At 40.3% G+C, this 22341-nt stretch overlaps 1 long non-coding RNA gene across 2 annotated transcripts in view; it reads right to left on the bottom strand.

Moving 5' to 3' along the window:
- Window positions 1-12166, bottom strand: part of LOC121109785 — a 63795-nt gene extending 51629 nt beyond the window's left edge. For both annotated transcript variants that reach the window (XR_006937205.1, XR_005857419.2), the window contains exons 1-2: window positions 11379-12166; window positions 8989-9134 (exon numbers count right to left, since the gene is read on the bottom strand). This is a non-coding gene — a long non-coding RNA (uncharacterized LOC121109785). The remainder of the gene's footprint in view (window positions 1-8988; window positions 9135-11378) is intronic.
- Between the last annotated feature and the right edge of the window lie 10175 nt (window positions 12167-22341).

Below are 22341 nucleotides of genomic sequence, written 5' to 3'. Positions count from 1 at the left end.
CTAAAAATAAATTGTAATTGTATTGTCACTTTCAAATAAGGAAGGGAAAGCTATATTGTGCAGTAATCAAGGTCTTGATCTCTTGGTGCTTATATAGTCATGCCCAATACTAAAAAATGAAGATAAAATAGTATGTATTGTTTTTGTCGAGGAATGCAGGTGTGCTTTACAAACATTAGTGAAGAAACCTTCACAGTACCCAAGAGACACAGGAGTATAATTGCAGGGAGAATTGTAATGGAAATAATTTTAACTATTTGCTCAACCACAGAAATATTAAGATAGCTTTAAAGTTCCCACAAACATCCTGTGTGTTACAGCATATGCACCAGGAGCATACCTTCTGCATTCATTAATTCACTGTAGACAAGTGCTTTCAGATCAGCCTCCTTCTGTCTTCTGTGACAAAAAAAATGAACTATATATTACAGAATATTTTCTTGGGCATTTTTTTTTCCCCACAGTTATTTACCAAGAATGCCTGTTATTCATTTTTTTGATTTGGGGTGCTAGAATGATATATGTTTGATGCTTGTTTTTCTACAGATCAAAGAGCTGTAATGCTTAATATAAAACTAAACATGTTCCAGTTTTCTTGCTAGAAAAAGCAGTGAAAAAATAATTCCTTGCACTTTGTGAACTTTGGCATCACTACATAGTAGCATGCATGAGTCTCTAGCTGAACTCAAGAGAATTGGAGGTTGATGGCAAAAAACTACATCTGGCTAAAAAGCATATTTATATAACACAGTACTGGGTTTCTAACATGCAACACAGGGAGTGCAGTGCTAGCAGCTTGATGCAGTGTTCTGGAGTATTGCATAGGAGGAGGGTTTCTTTTTTTAGAGTGAGGAGTACAAAAATGGGGCCGCTTCTCCTTAATTCTCTCCCAGCTCCAGCATTTTGTGGCTCAAAGACATGCAGAGAAAGATGATTTTTTTTCTTTTTAAAGAATCCATCAGATTTCTATGTGCTTGTCCAAAAAAATGCTTTATCATCAACACTGGACTTGTGCCCACAAGCAAAGTAAGAGCATTTCCTGCATAAGTCTGTTGTAAGCCCCTCGGTGTAGGATATAACTGCCTTGGTGATAACTCCATGGCTGTTCTCAGATCCCTCAGGAAGATTTTAGAACATGCTTTAGAAAAGCACCATTAATGAATGTCTTCTTTCTCATGAGATTTTTTTCATTGCTGTTTCAAGATTAATGTGCATAATTTGTTTCAGAGACAAGAGCTTCAGTCACCAGTGGATGACAGTAATGGTTAGATGGCTGTTGAGATGACATATTGAGATTCCCTGGAAATCTTTTCGCACTATCAAAGGAATACAATAAAGAGCTTGCCAAGATTAAATGTTACATTCCTCATTGTAAATCCCACCGGAAGGTGAGAGTTATGTAGTAGCTACCACAGTTTATGCAGTCCTGCCTCAGTGATCAACTGTCCCTGCAACACTGAAGTCACTTGACATTCATTGGTTGCGACAATATTCAAACAAATGCACATTTCAAATCATACAACCATATTTTCAAATTGAAATCACACTTTATGGGTTTGCACTGATGGATCTGAGATAACATAAAGTATCACTTCATGTTGCTGTATTTCTGGTTTGTCAGTGGCAAGAACTAACATTCTAATTTAAATATTTAATTTATGCGAAGAATCTCCCAATGGCTATTCTTCAAACAAACAAGTGTAAATATCTGATAGCCCTCTTTTCAAATCAGGGTGCCCTGAAGTGCTTCTGCAGTGCTTGGTCAGCATTCTTGCAAATGTTCACCATGCCCCATTGGCAGGATTCTGAACCATTAGAAATACCACCTGGTGGGGATTTGTGTGATCTTGTGACCTCTGATGATCTGGCCTCGGTGCTTTGTTTTCTGGTATTATGTTTGGAATATAAGAAGAAATGTATCTGCTTTATCAATCATTTGCCATTTATGGTGCCTTGCATCCCGCCGCCGCTCAAGGCTGTCACAGGATCTCCACGTGCTCAAGCATTAACAAATTTTCTCACAGCAAGCGAGATAACAAAGGAAGTTTCATCCTCAGCTCGTATACCTGTAATGCTAATTGTGGATGAACATATATGTCTGATGCAACAGTAATAATCACTCTAGATATAGAATGACTCCCTTGAGCCATGTATTGGCCTCTGAGAGTCTTCTGTACTACATACACATTATACTAATTCTTCCTTTTCACCTTTTGCTTATAGTACTACTGTCAGATAACAAAAGATGAAGCAGAAGACTTTGCATGCTGGTATAATGTTTTCCTAAATATAATCTTTAGAAGATTTCAGCAAACAATGTATAAATACCTCAATTTGTTTAGGCTAGCATGTAGATTTTTGCTAACATGTTAAAATTATCTGGATAGACTTCCTTGACACTTTTGCTAACAAGGATTCAAGGGGAGATTCAGGAAACTAGATGAATGAGTCTGCTGTTTCTGCAGAACTAAGTCTGTAGGACTTGTAAAAGAATTAAAGTACGTATAGATAAACAATACACTTCAGAAGAGTCAACATGTTTTTCATAAAGGAAGTCACATCTCGTAAATCTCTTAGAACTTTTTGAAGGTGCAGACAAATATACAGTCAGTTTAAGATGTCTTGGTTTCCAGAAAGCTCTTAAGGTAATGAGGCAACCTGTGCATAAAATGGAAGATAATTCCTCAGATAATTAAATACTTAATATGCAAGGGTAGGAGAAAATGCTTAATTTTTGCCGTGTAGACATCAGCAGCATGTTGTGTTGAAAAGCAGTAAGACTGATGTGACGAGATCTTCTGTTCAGCACAGTAATAAAAAATTTAGATGAACATGAGCAGCAAGGTGATGAAGACTTCCAGTAATGTTAGATTATATAGGTTAACAGGAATGAATTGCACATAGCCCTTGCTGAATGATTGAAATTTCAAATGCAGGATGAAATGCAGATATGTGTCAAATGGTGGTCAGGGAAATACGAACTCTCAGATTAAATAGGGATTGGAATGGGCTGCCCAGGGAGGTGGTAGAGTCACCAACCCTGGAGGTGTTCAAGGAACATTTGGACGTTGTGTTGAGGGACGTGATTTAATGACAACTCTTGGTGATGGGTGGATGGTTGGACTGGGTGATCCTGTGGGTCTTTTCTAACCTTGGTGATTCTATGACTCTACGATTGTATGAAATAGTAACTGATGCATTCTGATCTAATAATTGCAACTCACAGATGAGATTTTGTTTGCATATATATGGATACAACAACTCAAAAGTGATCAGAAAGCAAGGATGATGTTGAAAGTTGTTAGGAAAGAAACAGAGGAATGATCTTGTTAGAATATCACTGAATACTCCCAAGGCGCATTACCATCTTGAATATGGTATATAGTTCTGCTCTGTCAGTAATTAAAAGGATAAGCAAAACTAGAAGAGGTCTAGAGAAAGCCAGAAAGGTACAGAAGAGCTCTTCAGTTTGGAAAAGAGGCAACGGAAGAGCGAAGTAGCTGGGTTCTACAAAATCATCAGGGATTTTGAGTTGTTGAGTAGGGGATGACTGTTAGGTAGTTCATCCAACACAAGAGAAGTAAGTCATTTAGCTAGACTGGGAGAAGGGAGGTTCCAAATAAAAGGAAAAGGAAGTAGCTCCTCATCCAATGTACAGTCAAATTGTTGCAAGAAGTTGTTCTTTGACAAGGGGTGGTGTGGATGCTAGAAATGTGTATGCATTCAAAAAGCCACTGAACATTTGTAAAAGAGTATCCATCAAGGATTGTCATATACAAATCCTACAACATCTACATCTGGAAGGCAGTGAACTACAACTTGCTAAAGGATGAGAAAGTATTCTGGGAACATTTCAACACAGGAGTGCTCTGCAATATTCTTTCCTAGGTATTAGCTGTTAGGCTGGTCCTATCATTGGCATAACCCTGTAGGACTGTTACTCCATTTTCTGTCCTGGCAACAATGAGGATGTCCCCTTACAAATATTCCTATGCAGAATATCACAAAGCTCTACATCTTATTACCGTATTTTTGTTGTTGTTGTTTTGTTTTTAATTTTAAAATACATAGCGGAACGGAGTACAAATTGAACAGCAAATTGCTGTTTTGTTGTTTGGTTGGTTTTTGTTTGTTTGTTTGTTTGTTTTGTTTTTTGTTTTTTTACTGCAAAACAGATAATTTCAAAATTGTGACCTCTGTTTTCCTCAGCGTACTGAAATGTCAAAAGCTCTGTTCTGCAAATTCAGGGGCACTCATTAGCCACACATTGGCTTTCTCCACTGTGTCACTGTGGACTATTTATGTATGCAGCACACAAACTATGCACAGCAGGTGTTGTGTTAAGCTCCTCTCTAATATGTTTGGATGAGCTGCTTCTAATTAGTTATACTTGCAAACAGTGTTAGAAAATGTGGTAAATATGGTCATGCAGGCTGTCTACCTAATAGTCCAATTAAGTTGTTTTGCAGAGTCTGGATAGAAGTTGTTGTTGCATGCGAAATAGAGATAGGCTATGCACACTTTTTAAGGACAGTTCATAAACAGAGTTCAGACATAAATGTGAAGACTGCTGTGTATTTTGCATCTGTAGCTAATCTTTATTTGTTGCACAGAATACTTGCTATCACATAGTAATGTCAGAGCTGTAGCTGGATGTACTGAATAATAACTTAGAGGCTGCCCTAAATGGTAAAGCTCCGAGCATTTCAAGGACCAGTACCTCACTTAAAAGATCCTGTCAACACAGTCCGGATCGAGCTGAGAGATGAACACTGAACACAACTAATGAACAGCCAGACTGTTTCTCTGGAGACCCTACTCATGAGAAGGCTGACTCAGCATGATGAATGTTAGTAAACTGGCCCAGTACTCTTGTTTAAGAAAGATGGTAGTCCATTTAAAGCTCTTCATTCCATAATTTAGATAAAAGCAAGTAAACAGAGAACAAAGATCTGATCTTTAATTGGTGCTAACCTCAGTGTCACACTTTAGAGTCTGGCAACCTGTGATCTCCCCAGTGCTAGATCTGCAGCAGCATAGCTGCAGCTTGAGTTGAATTCGCACCTGCTTGAAACCATGCTAAGCCCCACTGGTGCCATAGAGAGCTGCAGTTTGTAACACTGGGGTTTGTGCTGATGCAGTTGCGCCAGATGGTGGCTATCTATAGCGTGAAGAAGGCTGACGTGGCATCTGGCTTGAGCTACTAAAACCCTAAATATGCTACACTTTAAAATAAATATCTAATATGAATGACATCTAGATTGAGGGTCTTTTCCCAACACAGTATCAAATGATGGTCTAATCCTATGGCTATTCTCAGTTACTGAAAATTCAGGGTACATCCTTGTCTGGGATGCTATACTGGAAAGTCTAAGATTCCTTCTGTAACCCCTGAGATTAGATAGCTCCAAGAAAAGGAGCTTTAAAATAGCAACTCTAGAATTGCCAAAAGCATACTGTTACTAGTTAGATTTATTGGAGTCAATGAAAGCAGTGATGACCTAGCTTGTGGCTTGGCATAATTTTAGAGAACGTGGAAGACAATAGGTGAAACTCTGCCAATATTAATATCACATTTCTAAGAACTGTCCAAGCAATATTTGTTCAAATTAATTATACAGAATAAATGAGTTTGGCTAATGAATACCATTTACGTGAATGTAGCAGTGAATAAAGAATGGACTAGTAGAAGCTTTGTTAAACTTAAAAATTTTGTGCTGCAACAGTCTTCCACCCCATCCAACTGAAGTTGGTGAGATCTCCCCAGATTAGAACAAAATAAATGTGACTTAGTGGAGAGGAAGCAAGTTCTGTGTATACAAAACTTTCACTTCAGACTAAGTGGGTTTGGGAATATCTATTTTTTTTTTTTTTTTTTGAGTCAGACTACCATAGATGGCATCCAGAAGTGCCTACATTAAGAAAATTGTTAAAAAATATCCATTCATCTGTCCTGTGTGTGAACCATTGTGCATGCTCCTTCTCCTTTCCTAGAGTAGAATGCCAGGCTTTGGGCTGTGGTGTATGCTAAAAGGTTTAGGTTTTATTTCATTTTGTTTCAAACTGCTTATGGAAAAGTATCTTGGTGTGGCATATTCTAACTCCAGAGATTAAGTCATTGTACTCTGTGATAGAGTGGTTTTAAGACTGTCCCTTAACAAGTAGAAAGAACTGAAGAAGCACCGTTGTGCTCATGAACCGAAAGCAAAATGTTGTGCTATTAAATGGAGAAATGACAATACATATGGTTCACAGGAAAAAGAAGGAAAAAACCTACCCAAATGCAAATGTCAATCAAAAGTGGACATTTAAGCTCATGTTTCTTCTGAGAAGTATGAACTCCGTTCCTGTTGGTTATGAACCCTCTTGTACAAACTGTTATTTCCATTTCACAAAGTAATGGAATATTCTGATGAAAACATGAAATTTGGGGGAACTGAATTGCTCTCTAAAGACTTTTTCTTTGTAGAAGTATAGTGTCATGCACGCAATTTCATTATAAATCCAAGAAGAAAATTTTTGCTTCCTTGTCTGTTCTCCTAGCTAATGGCTTCCTGCCAGTGCTCATAGTATTTCTAACATATTTGAAATACCAATTATCTGAAGTAACGGTGACCCTCTGCCCTTCTAAAATTTTTAGCTTTGCACATAGGGAGTGAAGTTAAACAGCAGATGGTGAAACCGGTAAACTGAATGCTGCTGCCTACCTGAATGTAATGTCTGACTGCACACTATGTGCTTCTGGTTTTTTTTGTTTGTTTGTTTGTTTGTTTTAATTCATCTAGAGTCTGTATTTTTGCTTAAAGGAGAAACCTGGAGAGCTGTAAATCAAAATATTCCATGTTTTCTTAAAACATTAACAGTATACAATGTGCTCCAGTTCCTGCTGGAAGTCTCTTAAACTACCAAGTCATTTGAGTCATTCATTATAATATCTCCATATGTAAAATGGCTTTAACTATATGGGCCAGAAATCACTTCACACTCACCTGGATGAGCATTCCTACATTTCTATCTTCGGATCTTCAAACAGGTTGGAATGAGAATAAGAGGATGTGAGAAGCACTGGAACAAGAGGAGGTCAACCCTAATGACCTTCCCAATCTACTCAGCTCACTATGGGTCTCAAACACTGATGCTGCTTAACTGAGGAACCTGTATGCAGCCAGCCAGTGTGACTCAGAGCTCAAATCTCAATCTGTAATTGGTCACTCACACATTGTACAGAAGGTCACTCTGTATTCAGCTCAGTCTGAATAGTTCACTTTTTTCCTTCCTAGTGAAAAAATATTGACTGCTTCAGCCTTCTAGGCTTCTGCTAGGCACAATTGCTGAGTAGGAAAAACTGGGGAGAGCAAATAGACATAAGCTACTTAGAGACGAATATTTAAGATTATGGAGAATGTTGTCTCCAGGTGAGATGATCTGCCATCCATCCTTTTACGACACTTGTACAGGAGATCCATTAATTCATTGCCATCTTTCCCCTTATCATGTTCGTACAAGCAATACATTCATTCATCCACTGTACCTACTCATGGTCTCGTTCTATCAACATCAACTGCATAAGAAAGCACTTCAGAAAAGCCTTACTGAAAATCAAATGGAGTATTTTGGCTCAGGTCAACTCTTAATATTATAGAATCACAGAATCCATAGAGTTGGGAGGGACCTTTAAAGGTCATCTAGTCCAACTCCCCTGCAATGAATTGTGCAACATTTTTCCAGTGCCTCACTACTCTCATTGTAAAAGACTTTTTCCTTATATCTAAACTACATCTATCCTCTTTAAGCTTGAAACTATTTCTCCTTGTTCTATCACCACAGACCCTGCTAAAGACTGTCCCCATCTTTTTATATGGCCCTCCTTTAGATAGTGAAAGGCCACTTTCAGGTCACCTCAGAGCCTTCTCTTCTTCAGCCTGAACAGCCCCAACTCTTTCAGCCTGTCCTCCTCATAGCAGAGGTGTTCCATTCCATGGATCATGTTTGAAGTCCTCCTCTGGATGCGCATCAACAGGTCCATGCCTCTCCTGTACTGAGGACTCTACATCTGGACACAGTACTCCACGTGAGGCCTCACCAGCACAGAGTAGAGGGACAGGATCGCCTCCCTCACCCTGCTGGCCATGCTCCTTTTGATGCAGCTCAGGATACAGTTGACTTTCTGGGCCGCAAGGGCACATTTCTGGCTAATGTCCAGCTTTCTATCCACCAGCACCCCAGGTCCTTTTCAGCAAGGCTGTGTTCAATTCTTTCATCCCTCAGCTTGCATTGGTAGTGGATGTTACGTCAACCCAAGTGCAAAACCTTTCACTTGGATTTGTTGAACCTCATGAGGTTCACCTGGGCACACTGCTCAAGCCTGTCTAGGTCCCTCTGCATGGCATCCTGTCCCTGTGATGTGTCAACTGCACTTCACATCATGGTGTCATCCACTAACTTGCTGAGGATATGCTGAACTCCACTGTCAATCTCACTGAGGAAGATACTAAAGAGCATTGACCCAAACATTGACCCCTGGGGGATATCACTAATCACTGATCTCCCTCCGGACATGGAGCCATTGACCGTCACTCTCTGGACTTGATTCTGCAGCCAATTCTTCATCCTTCAAACAGTCCATCCATCAAATCCATCTCTCTCCAATTTGGAGAGAAGGATATCGTGGGCTATTGCATCAAAGGCCTTACTGAAATGCAGATAGATTACATCAGTGGCTCTTCCTCTGTCCATTGATACAGTGGCACCATCATAGAAGGCCATTAGGTAGGCTTGGTGACTACATCAACTAATTTCCTCAGGACTCTGGGATGCATCTCATCAGTACTTGTGGATGTTCAGGTTCCTCAAGTGGTCACAAACCTGATCTTTGCTTACAGTGGGAGGGATGCTGCTTTCCCATTCCCCTCCTACCAAACCAAAGATTTGAGGGCTGTGTGATGAGCAGTTATCAGGGAAGATAGAGGCAAAAAAGTTGTTAAGTACCTCAGCCTTCACCTTGTCTATTGTTACCAGCTTGCGTGTGTTACTCAGAAGGGGTTATGCCCTCCTGGGCCTTCCTTTTCTGGTTGAGGTATATGCTGAGGTTGGTGGACATGCTGTTCTAATAGTCTCATTCCTGTGCAATAAACCTAAAGAAAGCATAACAAAAACAGAATGAGGAATAACATCAAAAAATGATTGGTATGAATTCTGACACTAAATAAAATATGTCCGGTTACTTTTGTTGACATTTTGTTTGCAAATCCTGATGCACTGGAATTCTTTTATACGTGATAGAGTCAGTGATTAAGTTCTGCAGACTTAAATTCACTGACTAGGATGCATTTACACTTCTCATTCTTTGCCATGGCTTTCAGGCTTCAAATCATGCATGTAGGTCTCGCTTTCCAAATCAAAATTCCATTTTCAAAAGTGTTTAGAATGGTCTGCTGGTAGCACACTCCAAAGTAGCATAATCTTACTTGTTAGATATTCGTCCTCTCAGCTGTGTTCACTGTTAATACACTGTGACTCTACTGATGAGAAGAAGACCTGTATTTCAAGGCCCAAGTTAATCTAAGAGAATGACACTTCTAACACTGCTAAATGTAAAATCAATCATATTTTTTTCTTTTTTGGTGCATTCAGATAATTTGCTCTTTCAATTTTTCTTGCCTTTGTCATAAAAATATTATCTGTTTAAGTATGGGATAACTCAAAAAGAACTAAGAGAAAACAATTCATTATTCCAGCTGCAGAGATTTTATCATGTTTTTAATTACATTTTCATGTTCTCAGGTTAGGAAACGTAGATAAAGTCAACAGCACCAAAAAATGTGTCACATACCAACATTGTGATCAATAAGCTTTTAGATTGTATGAGTAGTAGAACTTTTTGCTGTAGATGGCTTTGTGCTAAGTGTGTCACAACAAGTTTTGTTACTTCCATTTGCAAGAATACCTTTTATTTTACTGAAATAAACTTTTTATATAAACATCATTTTAAAGATGAAGCTATTTATCCTACATTATTCCTCAGCACTTAAGGGCTTGCTTTTCTTTGTAACCATCAAAATCCTTAGTCTCCAGTTGTGTACTCAAGTTATGGAAAAAGATCTTGTCCTGCTATCTTGAGATCATAGTTTTTCCGTCTCTATTGCTGTTTTCAGCAATTTGTCCACATTATTGTGTGATATATACTGCCTGACTTGTTCTAATGTGACATTCACTCACTTGTCCGGCAATTTTGGTTTCCTTTTGCTCCCTCATGACCTATCATTATTACAGACTTTCATTATCCATTCCACTTCTCCTTCCTGGGAACTAATCTTCTTTACAACCATAACCACTGTTTCCTAATACAAGCTGATCTATTGTCATAACTGAAATGTGATTCATATCTACCAATCTTATTACCACTACTGAACATTAAGTCTGACTCAGTGCCAGCAGTGAACAGGAAAGGCCAATTACTTCACTGAGCTTCTGAATGAGCCTGGAAAATGATGATTTGCTCACATATTAAAATTTCCTGTGTTCAACTAAGAATAACAGTGGCCCTCATGTTCTATTATACTTAAAATTTTATACACTAGAAGTCCTGAATTATTTCTTAGAATGGTTAAGTTACTGCTTACTCTATTAAAAATGTGATTGTGTCACTACATGTGATCAAACCTGCTTCGGGCCTTATCAACCTGCCACCTTCTGATCTTGGTGGGATGAGACTCCAAACAATAGCAGTTTTGGCTTAGCTTCCTCTTCGTGAAACAAATGCAACCACTCTTTCCCCATGTTCAGAGTAACTGGATCCTACTTTTATGCTTATGGAATTAACAGAACTAATGAATTGATTGTGAAATCATTCCCCTTAATGCTTTTGGTACATGAGATAGAAAAACATTTCAAATACTGCATGCAGGGCTGTAATGGGCACCAGAGTGAAAGGTGAACTGAAGTGTGAGAACATACTACTCTGCAGACAGTATGTTGTCAAGGCTTTTCCCTCTGTCTCCTAACACCACACTGGCTGCAGTACTAGTACCCTCAGGCTCCACAGTTTTCACCCAAAATTCATGCATACCTAACAGAAGAAGACTTTGGAGGACAAATTTGTGTTTATATTTGAATGCAACAGGCTGCCAAGCTTTAGGCTGCCAGCTTCTTCAGGAGAATACTGTGGGTGACAGTGTCAAAGGCTTTGCTGAAGTCTAGGTAGACCATTTGAACAGCCTTTCCCTCATCCACCGGATGGGTCACTCAATTACGGAAGGAGATCAGGTTGGTCAAGCAGGACCTGACTTTCATGAACACATGCTGGCTAGGCCTGATCCCCTAGCTGTCCTGCACATGCTGTGTGATTTCCCGCAAGATGATCTGCTCCATAACCTTACCTGGCACTGAAGTCAGGCTGACAGGTCTGTAGTTCCCCAGATCCTCCTTATGACCCTTCCTGTAGATGGTAGTCATGCCTCCAATCCTCTTGGACCTCTCCGGTTGATCAGGAGCATTCATAGATGGTAGAAAGTAGCATGGCTATCACCTCCACCAGCTCCCTCAGCACCCCCAGGTGGATCCCATCTGGTTCTGTGGAGTGCTGACAGTCCAGGTGGAGTAGTAGGTCTCTAACTGTTTCCACTTGAATTATGGGTGATTTATTCTGCTGCCTATCTGATACTTCCAGGTCAGAGGGTAGAGCACTCAGAGGATAACTGGTCTGACTTTTAAAGACAAATATAAAGAAGGCATTGAGAATCTCTGCCTTTTTCTTATCCTCAGTGATCACATTTCCCACGGCTTCCAGTAAAGAATGGAGATTCTCCTTAGTCCTCTTCTTACTGTTAGTGTATTTGTAAAAAGTTTTCTGTTCTTTTTTAACTCAGTTGCCAAGTTGAGTTCAAGCTGGGCTTTTGCCTTTCTAATTTTCTCCATTTTCTTCCTTTCTGTCCTTTTCCAATCCAAACCAATCTTGTTTCAGAATCTGGCTCCATTTCCTCGATGACCACCCTGCAGGTACAGGCTGCTTCTAGGTTCCCCTGAAGCCACTTCCTCTCCAGGATGATCACGCCTTGGTCCTTCAGCCTCCTCTCAAGAGGCAAGCACTTGGAGCCTATGCAGGCCCTTGGTGTTGGGCTGCAGCTCCGCTCCCAGCCTGTGCCCTCACATTGCTCCTTTCTGCCCCAGCAGTACTTGGTGTTTGTCCTTTAAGAATTTCCAGAAGTTTGTGCTGGCCCACTGCTCTGGCCTGGCACTAAGCCTTTGGGCATCAGCTCTGCCCATATGTGGATCAGCAGTTTTCTTGCAATTTGCTGCCATTTACAGACTTGGTGAGAATGCAGCCAGGTTATTGATAAAGACATTAAAAAGGACAGGTTACAGGATAAGTCTCATGCTACTTTGCTTGGTACTGATTTATAGTTAAAGTACAACCCATTTCAGTTCTTACCCTTTGAGCCTAGTGAATGAGTTTTTAACCCATCTGGTTGTCCATTCATTCAAGCTCTAACTTCCTAACTTGGATACAACGATATTGTGTACAACTGTGTTGAAAGCCTTGCGGAAGTCAAAGTAAACAACATGCAGTGCTCCCCCTTCATCCAGAAACTGAGATCCTGATTACAGGAGGCAATCATCTGGGTCAGGTATAATTTACCTTTGGCAAATCCAAGTGACTACCAAACTGAGACCAACCAGCCTGCATTTCTTCAGCTTGACCTTCCAACCTTCTTTTGAAGATGTCTATGACTTTCACTTTTCTTTGGTCTCTGAGGTCATCGCTCAGGATAAGCCCTGAGAGAGAGTTCTTGCCAGGTAGTGTCCTTGCCCAGTCTTCCCTTTAGACTCCTCATTTAGATGAACAAAGTTTGTTTGGAACAGAAAACAGTGAGCCGCTTTGGGTTTCCCCTTTTAACACAATGGTAAACTTCCATCAGGCAGAGAGGAAACTGAAATTCTGCTGCTGTCAGCACAGATGGCACAGATTGAATGATGCCCTTTGTGCGTGGTCCAGAATGCACTTATAAGCAAAATGTCAGGGCGCTGCTGAGAAACTGGGGAAAGGTAAGGGTTATGATGTTGGGCTGAGCTGTCACCATGTTATACATTGCCGTGTTACCATCATTTCCTATTATTCTGCAAAACTATTGCATTAAAATAAAAAGACTTGAGAAACTCTCTCAAGTGACCACTACAGAAAAGAAAAAAGAGGCTCTGTATTTTCCCTCTGTTTATTTATATTTGAGCACGACACTTTTGGTCAAAGCATATGGCAGTGTTTTTTTCACATTTGCATTATCCAAAACAGCTCAACAGATTTTACTCAGACTTCCAACATATTCACTTATGGGCTGAGGTCAAGTGTGGAAAATAGAAGCCAAAAGGAATGTGAATTATGAGCAATGGGAAAAGGGAGAAGAAGGCAGGGGAGCAGCTGGATTTCTAACTACATAATTCTAATGGCATCACAAAGAGCCTCACAGATTCAACTGCTTTCCTGGTCTGATTTCAGATGAATGAAGACCACATATTTCTGTAGGTGACACAGGAAGAAGTTTTCAAAGCCTCAAGGAAAAGTAGCTGCAAACATGAGAACACCAGACTGTGTCTTATAACCAGTTACTAAGGTGGAGGGGAAAATTAAATCTTTTGAGAATGCCAGTTAAATAAAGAAATGCAGAAAGTTCACGTGATTTACGAATTGGAGCAAATGTTATCACCTAGCTAAGTCGGTATTTGTCCAGGTCTGCTGAGGAAGGAGGGTGGAAGATGCCATGTGCTATAGGTTAGCTCAGTGCAGTCTGTGAGACGGTGACACACCTGATGCCGAACAGAAGTTTAAATTTACCCTAATACTATCAGATGGATTTCCAGTAAGAAATAACTAAGGGAGTGGAAAAGCCAACTTTTCTCCAAGGGTTTCAGTGTAGGCTGAAGCATGCTTCTTCACAAATATTCTGGATTTGCTTTGTGAGGAGAGAAGATAATGTGAACATAACTAAATAGATATCGTAGCAACAAAGGAAGCAGTGATGTAACTTTATAGAACCACTGCCCCCTGTTTCTATAGTGGACTCTTTATCTATGCCCAGCAGTGAATATCTGCTGATATGTAAATTATCTCTGATAACTACAACCGTCTTCCCCTTCTGTGTCAGTAAGGCTCAGACTCAGTGTTGCTTAAAAAACTCCTTGGCAGCTGTCTATACGAATTTGAAAGACAGCATAGAAAGCTGAACATGAGCATTTTGTGAAGTCACACTGGCAGACAGCCCGAGACAATATCTCAGCTAAGTGTGATGCAGTCAGTTTTCTCCTTGGGTCTCAGAGACAGCTCAGGGTGGATTTTCCTACAGAACTAAACGGGAGTCTTAGCACTTCCAAAGGAGTCTTTGGAAAGTTCCTCCTATCAGCTAATGCAAACAAAAATTCTCAGCACTTTCTAGGTATAGACAGGAATGAAAATGTTCTAAGTAATGACACAGGGGCCTATTGGTTTAATCCAGTGAGGCTGCTGTAAAAATGGAACATGTGCTAGCATTCAGCTAATCCCAGGGTTGCTTTTTTACAGTGGGGAGATGGGGGCTTCAGTCTACCAAAATAGTGGCTCAGAGAAAACTGAGAAAAACAGCACAGATGTCCATATTGGAAAAAAAAAAAGGGTGATAAAAAGAAGTGATTTCTCAGTGGGGTACTTTCTAGTGTAGCACTGTTGTCTGGAGGGCTCCTCTCTGAAAAATATAGGCAGTTAATTTACCACGTGAGCCAGGGGAAATCCTAGTTTCCTGTAGACTAAACATTTAAATATATTTCTGAGACATTGCAGTGACTTTTAATTAGTGAAATTTTATATAAGCTTTACTATACAAATACACATTAATTAAATACACATGCACATAAATATAAAATTCAGAGAATGCCCTCTCTTGCAACAAAACACTTCTTTCAAGCTGAATCAAATTTAAGTCATCTATTTCCATTTTGAAAAGAGCTTTTAATAAAAAACAGAAGAAGAGGAAACGAAATTGACTAAACTATTTCCAAAGAAAATATATTTTCAAATGTGAGGACATGAATCAATGTACATACATTTTCAAAATTTGATTCTATTTCTGTACACTTCAGGAATTGCTAGGGAGAGGATGTGCTGGACGCAGAGGAAAAAGCAGCATCATTTGGAAGTTTGAGATTAAGATGTTCGTGAAAAATCTTTTACTTCCTTTTCATAATGTGGTTTCCAAATTCAGTTGCATCTGCACCTTCTGAGGATGCTTTAATGACAAAGAAGTCAGAGGAAATGTTCAGAGCTACTGGATCTACCTTGGTCCAAAGCATATATACAGTTGCCTGTCAGCTTGGAATTGATGTGGCCCAGAAGAATCTTGAGTATAAAAGGAGTCCTGGTCAGTGCATGTCATGGCTGTGCTGTTCTCTGCTCCACTGTTTCATAATCACCATATCCTTCTCTCTAAATTGGAGAGGTGTGGATTTGAAGAATGGACTGTTTGATGGATTAGGATTTGGCTGGCTGGACACAGCCAAAGGATTGTGATTAATGGTTCTGTGTCAGGGTAGAGGCTGGTCACAAGCGGTGTCCCCCAGAGGTCGGTCTTGGGACTGGTGCTCTTCAACACCTTCATCAGTGACACAGACAATGGCATTGAGTGCACCTTCAGCAAGTTTGCAGATGACACCAAGCCGAGCGGTGCAGTCGATACACTGGAGGGAAGGAAACCATCCAGAGGGACCTGGACAGACTGGAGAAGTATGAAAACCTAATGAGGTTCAATAAGGCCAAGTGCAGGGTGCTGCACTTGGGTCAGGGCAATCCCAGGTATTTATACAAACTGGGGGAAGATCTCCTTGAGGACAGCCCTGCAGAGAAGGACTTGGGTTTCCTGGTGGATGAGAAGCTGGACATGAGCCAGCAGTATGCAGCAGTGTGCAGCAGTGTGCAGCAGCCTGGAAGGACAATTGTGTTTTGGGCCGTATTAAAAAAGGGGTGGCCAGCAGGGAGTCGGAGGTGACTGTCCCCCTCTACTTGGCTCTTTTGAAGCCCTGTCTGGAGTACTGCATCCAGGGCTGGGGCCCCTAGTACAGGAAGGACGTGGAGCTCTTGGAGTGGGTCCAGAGGAGGGCCACTGAGATGATCAGAGGGCTGGAGCACGTCTCCTCTGAGGAAAGGTTGAGGGAACTGGGCTTGTTTAGCTTGGAGAAGAGAAGGCTCCGGGAAGACCTCATTGTGGCCTTCCAGTACCTGAAGGGGGCATATAAACAGGAGGGAGAATGGCTGTTTACAAGGAAGGATAGTGATAGGACAAGGGGGAATGGTCTTAAACTGAAATGGGAAGTTTAGGTTAGATATTAGGAGGAAGTTTTCACTCAGAGGGTGGTGACGCACTGGAACAGGTTGCCCAAGGAGATTGTGGATGCCCTGTCCCTGGAAGTATTCAGGGCCAGGCTGGATGTGGCTCTGGGCAGCTTGGTCTAGTGGTTGGTGACCCTGCACGTAGCAGGAGGGTTGAAACTAGATGATCACTGTGGTTCTTTTCAACCCAGGACTTTCTATGATTCTATGATAAAGCTTGAAGAGATTCTCAGTTTATCAGAGGTAGAATTTCTGCAAGAAATTCATGCTGCATTTTCATCATGCTCTGTCTCGTGTGGGTTGTTTCCTATTATAATTCATCTCTCTGAAATTGAATAGCATAATGCTTGTATATTACTGCAGTTGAGGCCATTATATTTTTTCAAGAAAATAAGTCGACTCTATGCTTGATGAGAATTCCATATGCAAAGTTACATTTTCTAATGATAGAGACACATAAGAACACACTTCTTGCGAACTGCATGTGAAGATTTCTTCTATCCAGGACTGGAAAGGGAAAATACAGATAACAAGTCAGACTTCACTGTTATACTACCAACATCTAGAAGAAAATACTATAATTTGGCTTCTTACATGTTGGATTTTAAGGATTTTAAGGATTTTAAGTAATTATGTGAGCTTCCCTGCAAGGAGCATGGCTTGCTACTCCTCTGGCCCTTTTGGATTAAGATTTCATGAATGCCAAGCTCCTTTGAGCTTGTTTCTTTCCACTGGAAGGAATTCGGGGTTCTAAAGTTTCACTGCCTTTCTACAAATAGATTATACAGAACGTGCAGTAACTTGTTCAATTTTCATTTTTATTTTCATGAATTCCTATGAACTCATAATATCTACAGTTCTATTTATTACCTGCTTGGTTTGAAGGACTGTCATTGAACATGCATTACATACAAAAATCCAACACCATATTTCCAAGAACATTTCCAAAGAGTACATAATCTTCCCAGAGTTGCCAGCGACTCACCAGACCTGTAACTTCCACTGTTGAAAATAAGCACAGCAGTAGTAAATGAGGTTATACCTTCTACGTTAGCTGAAGATGTATCACACTGCACAGCCATGTGCAACTTGATGAAGACATACCTGTTTTATGTTCTTACTAATTAATCATACGATCCATACCAATATATTTCTGTCAGTGTTTCCCTTGTGAGTTCGTTTGAAAAGCTGTAGGGTCTGTGGAACACAAACAGAAAACCAAAAGCTTGAAGCGGATCTCTGCTAGTTGCTTTGTAGATGAATATGAGCCGAACACAACGACTTTTCAAGAAAACTGCATTAAAATCTTTGTTTCCAATGTGAAAACAACAGCATGTTCTGGACCAAGTCTCCTTCCAGAATTTAAACAATAAGTTACAAAATAGGCTGGTTCTCAAGCATTTTGGAACAACAACATTTCCAGATTTTTGTGGTGAAAGCATAACCTTTGAAACTGTTACTTCACAAACAAATGGCAAACTCTGTCCTCTTTCACACAAACACAAGATTTGATTGCATCTGTAAAAGTGCCCCCAAAGCATTTCCTGTGGCTGGTGAGGAATGCTGACTATTCATTAAATGAGACAGAGAAAGAAGTTTTTTGGCCCTCTGAATTCCTGAAGCTCTGGGGTCTAACAGCTGCTTATCTTGTGAATAGTATTTCCTGTTAGTATCCTTCCAGCCTATTTGTTCATCGGAAACACAACTAACGTCAACAAAAATAACAAGTTATAGTCCAATTATTTAAACTCACTTGAGAAATTTTGGATGTTTTATGCTTCCCAAATTGGCTCCTGTTCTATTAGTGGGTTTACAATTGTGGCCCCACTCAGATCTCACTGTGACTGTTAGATAAGGTGAAATTATAAAGATGTTGAGGGCCTAATTATTAACAGCATGTTCTTTTAATGTGCAGTGCATTTCCATATCAGTACTAGCAACTGTTTTAGGAAAATTAAGTATGTCTTACTGCAAGAGAATGGCTCTTTTCCTGCAACGACAGTCAAATTCTGATTCAGTAATCAACTAATAAGCTGCTATTTTAATTGAGCTAATAAGGTAATTGAGCTAACAAAGTAAATAATTTATAATTTATCTAATAAGCAGCAATTCTGTCTGATGAAATAAGATGTCTTCAATTCTCTCTCTTCTCCGTGAAAAGCTGCCCTGCTTCTAGAGTTATCTCCCTCAGTTATACCAGCTATAGTATCAGTGGATAATCTCTGGAGTAATACATTTTTGGAAAGAAATGCAGCAAATGTTCAGTGGCCAACAACCTGGATCCTACAGACTATGCTTTACAGCCTTAATTTGGCCAAGAAATACAAGACAGGAACTGCTATTTACTTCCTGTGTATGGAAGATTGGGTGGGCAGGACAGTGATTTTCCAGGAGTCTCACTGCAAAATAAAATAGAGTGAGACTGGGCGTACCGAGAGCCCAGGGCAGACAGAGAGTGTCCATCTGTGCATCTTCTGTAGTCATCCCAAAACTGGGAATTAGAATTAGTTGTCATCTCCTGCACTAGGAGCATAGGTCCACTGCTCATTCTAGTGGGCAGCGTAGGATGATTGAATTATTTGAAAGACGGTTTTGGCCCAACTTGCCTAAGGTTCGAATAGGAAACATATTATAGATAGATAGATAGATATAGAATCAGATTCCAAAGAGGAAATTTGGAATATGTAGTTGATATCTGTGTGGGACTTAAAGATAAACATACTACTTTATTCACAAGTTCACTCAGATTGCAAATAGTTGAAATGAGTCATTCCTTTTCCAGTCAGAAATAGTCCTGATGAGATTCTGCTTGATTTCTGTTTGATTAATGAGCAGGAACTTGCTGCCTTCTGGTAATGCCATTTCTAGCAATGCCTGCTGCATTGAGCAGCACTGATCTACTCTCTCCAGTGCACTTGTCACCAAGATTAGATCATCTGTGCAGCTCACTAGTTGCCATTGGAGTGGGACACAAGCGCAACAGACAGGGCTGCTCTGCTTATACGCCAGGAAGTAACATGAAAGCTATGTTTAACTAAAGGAAACTAAATACATGACAAATCATTTATTTTGCTTAAGACACTACAGGAAAGCATTCAAACGCTACAGAAAGCCAAGACTGTAACAAAACCACCCACCATTCAGGACTCAGAACTACATTGCCCTCCATTGACAGTATAGGGCATGAGTGTCCAATTTTTTGGCTTGCCTGGGTTTCATTTATTGAACAGAAGTTGTCTTGGGCTGCACAGGTTGCTCCAAAAGTAATACAACCTATTTATTTCCAGGAAAAAAACAACAGATACAAAGAGCTGCACTGGAACAGGTTGCCCAAGGAGGTTGTGGATGCCCCATCCCTGGAGGCATTCAAGGCCAGGCTGGATGTGGCTCTGGGCAGCCTGGTCTGGTGGTTGGCGACCACGCACATAGCAGGAGGGTTGAAACTAGATGATCACTGTGGTCCTTTTCAACACAGACGATTCTATGATTCCATATGATTCTATGAATAATGCAATTTGTTAGAGCAAATTCTCAGCTACAAAATGCCATTTTTCAACATAGCCACTGTTAGCTGTGCATTTTTGCCAGTGATGAAAAGGAGTCTGCATACTGCACTTGTAACAATTTGACCTAGAGTCACCACTGCAGAAACACACTACCCACTGCCACAGTGTGCTTACATTCACTGTTTGGTCTCAGTAACAATTAAGAAAGAATCAGTGAATGTCAATAGATGCAATTTTTTTCTGCATGAAGGAATTCAATGACACACCTTTGCTTCATATGCACTTCCATGCCACGTACCTTTCTGTCAGTCTGCCCCTCTGCTGCCATCTGCCACACGGCATCAAAATGAAATTGGAATATTGTTGGGAAGGTTCAACCACTACTGCCGTACCACCAATATCCACATCTGGTGTTATGGGTCAAGACTACAAAACAGGAGGCATTAGCTTCGGAGCAGCCCTTGTAAAATACAACATTGCCGATACATTAGTAACAAAACACTTTTAATTTTAAACATTTTTCTTAAAACATTTTTTAAAAGGAGAGAGGAACAAAGCCATAAAACTAGTGGTAGATTTGACCTCGTTTTTGTGAAACTAACACACCTGCCTGGTTCGTGCATTTCTTAGTGAGGTCTCAAGATGTTCACTGATGTTTGATGAAATTTTACTCTTCTTGTACCTCATCCTCAACAATAATTCATTGTTCAAAATATGTGTACATTTTGAAACAAGGAGCTCTGTGAGCAATTGGGATTATTGTAACAAGTGGACACTTGTTTTCCTGATCCCTGTAGCTGATGTTCAGTGTCTACCACACACGTTATGCTGCATGTGCACACAGCAACTGCAAAACATATGTGTAGCAAAAACACACCATCCAGCATCTGTGCAGTTCATCTGGCCTCATTTATCTGAAATTTTGTCTTAGTATGTACATGTGCCACAAGAAAGACATACTCAGTATGCCCTTCATAGCTTTTTGCCTCATGGTTCCTCACTCTACCTAAAGATGTGGACAGTGTCCAAAGGTTTTTTCCTAAAACTAAAGCGTCCATAATGCTCATGCAAGCATTATCTAACATCCCTGATGCTCAAGCTCACGTTGCAAACTTTCCCTAGAGTGATGCAAAAACTGAATTCTTCTAGAAAATAGGTCATTTCCTTAATGCACCCATGCACATTTTTCACACAAGATCTCTGTCACTGCTGGGTGAAGATGCCCAATAGGTTCAGAGCTGTGGATGTGATGGAGGAAAGAATTTAAACATTGGAAATGCTGCATTTTCCATGCAAACCTTAATGTGTGCAGAGCATCAACAGTGACATAGTCACTGAGTCCAGAAAGCTGTTCTTATTGTCCCTATATGATTTCTTAGGCTTGCCGTTGAATAGCATGTTCAGAAAACATGCATTCTCTGTATCTGTCATTCACCCAAAGATTGAGACAATTGTTTCAAGTCATCTAAAATGTATTTTCATTGACACTAATGATTCTTGTCTGCTCAGGGAAAATGTGCTTTTTCACACAAATATTTGTACGTTTTCTACAAGGATGCTGCGTTCTTTTTTGTGGTGTTGAGGAAACTGGCTGGTGGTCAAGATTGTGTCATCGCAAATTCAGGAGAGATCCAGAAGCCACATGCAGTCTGACTTGGAGTTTATTGCATGAAATAAAAGTATAATTTTCCATGCTTGTAGCTGAAACATACTTTAAACTAGCTGCTTTTGAAATATAACAAAATCCACATGTTTGCTAACCTGAAAGTGGCTCAAGGGTATCTGGATTCCCACTCAGAAGCTCTACAGCCCAAAACTACTAAACTGCCCACGCAAAGGGGGATAGTTAGTCCTTCCAAAGGATGTTTTGCCCTTATTGAGTGCATAGCAATGTGCTGGGTTATGGAGAGCTGTTTCATTTTGTTCATTAGCATTTTAAATGCATTTAGCTTGGCTGAAGCTCTACATAAGTTTGCTGTGAACTATTTTGCTGCATATATATGGACGTTACCCATACAAAATAAAATACAATAGGAAATGAGATAAATTTGCATTTTTATTAGAATTTTTGGAGTTAAAGGAACGTGCTCACTACTTGCAAGTTCAGAGCAATTTTGTTCTCTGCTGTCCCTCAACCTGAACAGTCCTGTGTGCAATACAGATGTAGTATCACAGTGCAGGCAAAGTCACTGCTGTTCTACACCATTCCTGTATCTCAGTACCTCACCTCCCTGCTTTGGGCCATGGCACAGAGAACACCTATGTCCCCCCCTTTCAAACTTCATCTACTCCTGTTTAAAGAAGGGCAAAGAGGAGAGTTTCTAGACTTTTTCCTCCAAAATAAGAAACAGCATTTAACACAGAAAATTTTACGTAGCTTGTAGAAGTGAATCATAGAATCGTAGAATTACTCAGGTTGGAAAGGACCTCAGAGATCATCAAGTCCAACCGTGTCAAAACTAGAGGACAGAGGAACGGTGAGGAGGG

The sequence above is a fragment of the Gallus gallus genome, chromosome 2 (assembly GCF_016699485.2).
Source record: "Gallus gallus isolate bGalGal1 chromosome 2, bGalGal1.mat.broiler.GRCg7b, whole genome shotgun sequence".
NCBI lineage: Eukaryota > Metazoa > Chordata > Aves > Galliformes > Phasianidae > Gallus > Gallus gallus.
This window is presented reverse-complemented; position numbering and strand designations above follow the sequence as displayed.